Source organism: Megascapheus bottae, chromosome 5 (genome assembly GCF_031878675.1).
Source record: "Megascapheus bottae isolate mThoBot1 chromosome 5, mThoBot2.hap1, whole genome shotgun sequence".
Taxonomy (NCBI): domain Eukaryota; kingdom Metazoa; phylum Chordata; class Mammalia; order Rodentia; family Geomyidae; genus Megascapheus; species Megascapheus bottae.
Genome location: NC_143513.1, coordinates 30,822,506 through 30,828,619, shown reverse-complemented (window position 1 = coordinate 30,828,619; position 6,114 = coordinate 30,822,506). Strand labels below are relative to the sequence as shown.

General features: G+C 47.2%; 1 pseudogene; it reads left to right on the top strand.

Moving 5' to 3' along the window:
* The first annotated feature begins 4,850 nt into the window (after nt 1–4,850).
* LOC150063176 (high mobility group protein B1 pseudogene) lies at nt 4,851–5,446 on the top strand (annotated as a pseudogene).
* Nucleotides 5,447–6,114: the final 668 nt, after the last annotated feature.

The window sequence follows — 6,114 nt, the reverse complement described above, 5'->3', positions numbered from 1 at the left end:
CCAAGCCAGCAACTAAGCCATCTGATGTAGCAGGGTTTTAACATAGGGTCTGAGTTCAGGCTTGCCGAGCAGACTTTTCAGTCCTGGAGTCCCAAGCCGTGCCTTGTGCTCATGACTTGCTTTTCACTAGTTGGGAGGATGTGGTCAAGATTCCAGGTACAAGACGAGGCCAGGTGCCTTCCAGATGCCCAGAAGAATGGGTTGGTGACTCCTTCCTGTCCTGACCTATCAAGGTGTATGCTGTGATCTCAGACCAAGCTAACACGGGTGACACTGGGTGGCAGGACCCAAGCCATGGCTTTTTCTGCTTTTCCTAGGAGGAAAACATTGCCTGCCTGATGTCAATTGAACACAGAGATAGCTGCTTTGATCTTGGCTGGAAGTGGAGGCGAGAGCAGTGAGCCCCCAAAGTATTGTGCAGTGGCTGGCAGGCTGGTGTTGTTGTGAAGCAGCAGGCTACGGGGCTAGCTGGCTTTGGTGATTTAAGAAAAGAGGAGGCAGGGGAGGGAGGTGGGCTGCGCGGTGGAGAGGTCGCCTGCTGGTTGAGACAAAAGTCTACAGCACCCGGTATTCCAGGGTGGCTCCCCGTGTGGCTACTCTGGACCCTGTGCCATACCCCTGGATTCCCGTGCCGTTCTTTTCTTGGTCAGGATGCCAGCGGATCCCTGCCTGGATGGCGGCCAGATGCGAACACGGAGTAATCAGTGCTCCGGGACAGGATCTGGCCCTTGGCGGAGATCCTAGCCTTTCCAGGCCTGGATAATGCGCCTCTTGGCCTTGGATGAGATGTCGGGAGGGAGCATTCAGTGGTGACCAGGATGTGCAGGGAGCGGAGCCAGAGAGGTGGTGGCAGGCCAGGTTGGGAGCTGTGGGGCTAGGGAGATGTGATTTGGTGAAATCTTCCAGATACTCTCTCATCCTGGAGCCCAGAATGCATGAGAATGAGCTGGGTGCAGGCAGCCGAGGCAGGGGCTGGCTCTCTCCCCCTCCAGCATGGAAACTTCTCCTGGGTCTGTTCGTGTCCTTGCCCATGGCAGGCTTGGTGAGCTGACTCAACTTAGATCACATGTGTGAGCAACTCTTCATTCAGAGTCCCACATGTCTCTGGGCACCCTCTCCATGCACTGTCAACTCTTGGCTGCTTTGTCTTCTTGCCTGCCACCCCCAGATCCCTACATGTCCTCCCTAAGGCCTTTTGTTACCTTCTTCATAAGCCACTTGTGAGCTATATTTCCCAGTCTGTCACCCCGAACAGCCAGCACATCCTTTCCCTTGAGTACTCACTGAGCCCAGGGAGAACTCCTAAATGCCTATGATGGGGAAGGGTGGGCCTCCCTCTTCTGTGCAACAGAAGCAAGTAAACGTGGCTGTGTTGCACTGACATGGTGCCAAAGGTGTCTCCCCCACTCTCCAGGTGCAGTGGAAGCCAGTCCACCTCCCTGAGTGGACACCTTTCTGCCTTCTTCTACCTGCTAGTGCATCCCTTGGACTCAAACCTTCCTTCAAGTGGGGACTGGGAGTGTGGTATAGGGGTAGAGCACTTGCCTAGCATGCAGGAAGTCTGTGGATCAATTCCCTGGCATCACATACGCAGAAAAAGTTGGAAGTGGTGCTGTGGCTCAAGTGGTAAAAAGCTAGCCTGAGAAAGCCTAAGGACAATACTCAGGATCTTAATTCAAGCCCCAGGATTGGAAAAAAAAAATCTAACAAGAATTCCAAGTGAAGAGCATGCCATTTGGCCTTGTCCAGGCCTCCCCAAAGCCAGCTCTGCAATGCACCCACCCTGAAGACAAGCCCTCCATCCTCCCTCAAGCCCAGTTACTGCTAGAGTAACTCCTACAGTCCATTCTTGCTGGTATAGTTAAGGAAGCTATCATATCTAAAGACCACAAGGTGTCACTGGCACTGTGCTTGCTTGTGATATCTCAAGTTCCTGGCCTTGTCCCTGAGCACAGGGGGGAGCTCAGGATGACAAGGATTTCCTTGTTCTCTTCACAGACTCTTGCAGGTGTCTGGAAATGCATCCCCACACTCAGTGCTGTCTATGGGATGTTGCAGCAGATGATTCACCCAACTTCCTCCCCCATTCCTGAAAGCACATAGAGACTGAGTGTCCCCCCTAGGACTTCCTGGTGTGGTTTAGTTAGGAGAGGGCCCCCCAGGTGGAATGTGACTCTTCTTTTTGAATGTAGAAAACACTTTGCTTGAGGTGTTGGACAAGTGGGGCCTCACTACCAGGAAGGAGGTCTTGATGAGGCAGTACCTCCCTCAGTCCCAGTGTGCGCTGTTCCCCTCTTTGAACTTTGTCTCATTTCTTCACCCCCAGTATTGGCGAGTTTTAGTTCCAACCCTTGCTGATCCCTGCAAGGTAGGATGCCTTCGGGGAGGCAAACTGTAGAAAGCCAGTAAACCACCTTGTCCCTGCCATGTTCTTTGGGGATGCCTTTTTTTGGGGGGGGGGTAAGTCATGGGACTTAAACTCAGTCTGGGCCCTGTCCCTGAGCTCTGCAGCTAGGATTACAGGCAGGAGCCACCTCACCCGGTTTTCGATACAGATCTTGCAAGAAATTCTTGGGCATTGGAGCAAAGAAGTGGGAAAATGGAACTTCATAATGTGCTGGGATGTTTGCCTTGTCCACTCTTTGATTGTTCAGTCATCTCTGGAAGGGTAATCTGGGATTCATCATCTTTCTTATCCTTTAGCTCTGAGGATCAGTTTGGAGATTGTAAAGTTCAGTAGAGTTTGGCCTAAGCCATACTGCACATATAAACCTATTATTTCCCTCTGTCGTTGCTGTCATTGCTGCTGCTACTTACTATTACTTCTACTATTATCGTACAGTTCCACAACTCGTTACTGTTGCACATTCCTGACTCTCTGACATGTCATATTATATTGCTGCTCAAGGCCTGTGTCAAATTCAGAGCATGAATTTGGACAATCCAAAAAAAAAAAAAAACAGGGAAGTCCTGCTCTAAGGGTTCTTCCTTCATCTATGCCTCTGGTGTTTGTTCCAGCTTCATAATTAACTCAGATTTAGGGACCTAGTGCCCTGTTATTGGGTAATAGTATAAAACTTTCACCAAACTACTCACTCAGCACCCTGAAGAATGACAAGAGGATGGCTTCAGGAGTTGTACAACCAAATTGAACTTTCTGTTATGGGGATGTGATGGTCCTCAAAGACTAGAATAGTATCTCCCACAACCCCCGAACCCATGGGAAGGTCTGTGCCCGTCACTGTCAATCAACAGTCCTAGGCTGTTGATGATAGTGTCTGGCCTATTCCTTTTCCATTCTCCTCCATCTACCCAACAACCTTTACATACAACATGATTGGGAAGGGTTGGATGGGGCACTTTAGTGTTGCTATTCAGCCTTCTACTATACAGGTTCTCCTTCCTCCTCTTTGTGGGCCTGAGTCTCTTATTCATGAAGATGGTGCATGCATGAATGTGTAGAAGTTAAACAGGAGACAATCTAAAAATATAAAAGACAACATCATAATCACTGTATAACAGTAAATTCCTCAGGGGCAAGGAGAAGAGGATGGGGGACAAAAAGGGGGCATTTCCATGAATAGCTGTTGTTTTAGTTTTCAGTGTTTAAGATAGACTTGTGAAATGTATTTAGAAAGTTTTTCATACCACTGTAATATAATTGATTTTGAATGATTATATGTAGGTCTTAGGGCTTCATCGATGGGCTTGGGTGATGTCCCTGAACTTTTTTTTTTTTTTGGCCAGTCCTGGGGCTTGAATTCAGTGCCTGGGCACTGTTGTTGGACACTTTTTGCTCGATGTGAGACACAGTGCTACTGTGTCTCCCAGGGCTACCCAGGGCTTTGTGCATGTTAGGAAAGCACTCTACCACTAGACCACACACCTGGCCCAAATGTTTTTTCTTTTTTTTTTTCCCCCCGCCAGTCCTCCTCCTCCTCCTTCTTCTTCTTCTTCTTCTTCTTCTTCTTCTTCTTCTTCTTCTTCTTCTTCTTCTTCTTCCTCTTCTTTCTTCTTTCTTCTTTCTTCTCCTTCTTTTGCCAGTCCTGCAGTCCTGGGCTTGAGCTCAGGGCATGCCACTGCCCCTAAGCTTTTTATGCTCAAGTCTAGCATTCTACCACTTGACCCACAGTGCCACTTCCAGCTTTTTCTGTTTATGTGGTAATAAGGAATGAAACCTAGGACCTCATACATGCTAGTCGAACACTCTACCACTAAGGAATATTTCCAGCCCCCCATCCTGTTAAGTTTTTGTTGTTGTTGTCTTCTGTTCGCCAGTCCTCAACCTTGAATTCAGGCCTGTTGCTGTCCTTGGGCTTTCTCAAGGCTAGGGCTCCACCACTTGAGCCACAGCTCAACTTTTGGCTTTTTCTGTATATGTGGTACCAAGGAGTCAAACCCAAGCCTTGATGTATGCTAGGCAAGCACTCTACCACTAAGTCACATTCCTAGCTCCCATCATGTTAGTTTTTATCGCAGTTATTGAGAATAATATTTTTCACTGACAATAATGTCAGCATCTCAATAAAATGTGTTCTTTACATGATGACAATTACACTTCTTCCTTTCAGCCTGGATAGTTTCTGTTTTAAAATTGACTTTGTTAACAACTCTGAAATAAATAGAAAGAGGTTCAATTAGATGTATTATTTCCTGTCCTGATATTGCATTGTGATGTTGGTTAACAAGTGTGTGTGTGTGTGTGTGTGCGCGCGCGCGCGCGCGCGCATTTTTTAACAGTTCTCGGGCTTTAACTCAGGGCATGGGCACTGTCCTTGAGTTTTCTCAAGGTTAGTATAGAGACAGCACAGGGACAAGTGACTCTTTGCCTCTAGGATGAAAAACTAAACATGGGCAAAGGGGATCCTAAGAAGCCGAGAGGCATTCTTTGTACAAACTTGCCAGAAGGAGCACAAGAAGAAGCACTCAGATGCTTCAGTTAACTTCTCAGAGTTTTCTAAGAAGTGCTCAGAGAGGTGGAAGACTATGTCTGCTAAAGAGAAAGGGAAATTTGAAGACATGGCCAAGGCGGACAAGGCTTGTTATGAAAGAGAAATGAAAACCTACATCACTCCTAAAAGGGAAACAAAAAAGAAGTTCAAGGATCCCAGCGCACCCAAAAGGCCTCCTTCAGCCTTCTTCTTGTTCTGTTCTGAATATCATCCTAAAACCAAAGTGGAGCATCCTGGCCTGTCTATTAGTGATGATGAGAAAAAACTGGGAGAGACGTGGAACAAGCAGCCTGATGAGAAGAAGCTGCTAAGCTGAAGGAAAAATACAAAAAGGATATTCCTGCCTAAAGGAAGGCCTGATGCAGCAAAAAAAAAAAAGGGGGGGGGGAGTTGTGAAGGCTGAAAAGAGCAAGAAAAAGAAGGAAGACGAGGAAAATGAGGAAGATGAAGAGGATGAAGAAGAGGATGAAGATGAAGAGGAGGAGGATGAATAAGTTGGCTCTAGCACATTTTTTTTTTTTGCCAGTCCTGGGCTTGAGCTCAGGGCCTGAGCACTGTCCTTGGACTTTCTCAAGGCTAGAGCTCTACCACTTGAGCCTCAGCACCACTTCCGGCTTTTTTCTATGTATGTGGTACCGAGGAATTGAACCCAGGTCTTCATGCATGCTAGGCAAGCACTTTAACCACTAGGCCAAACTCCCAGCCCCATCTAGCACAATTTTTCTTCTTTGTCTATAAAGCATTTAAGCCCCCGGTAACAACTCACTCCTTTTAAAGAAAAAAAATTGAAACGTAAAGCTGTGTAAAATTTTTCTTTTTTTTGCCGGTCCTGGGCTTGAGCTAAGGGCTTGAGCACTGTCCTTGGACTTTCTCAAGGCTAGAGTTCTACCACTTGAGCCTCAGCACCACTTCCGGCTTTTTTCTATGTATGTGGTACCAAGGAATCTGGGCCTTCGTGCATGCTAGGCAAACACTCTACCACTAGGCCAAACTCCCAGCCCTGTAAAATTTATTTCTAAACTGTACAGTGTATAGTGAACACACTACCGACTGTTTCTTTAGATAGTCCTGTCCTGGTGGTATAGTATGGGGGTTGTAAATTGGCATGGAATTTTTTTTTTTTTTTTGCCAGTCCTGGGTTTGAGCTCAGAGCCTGAGCACT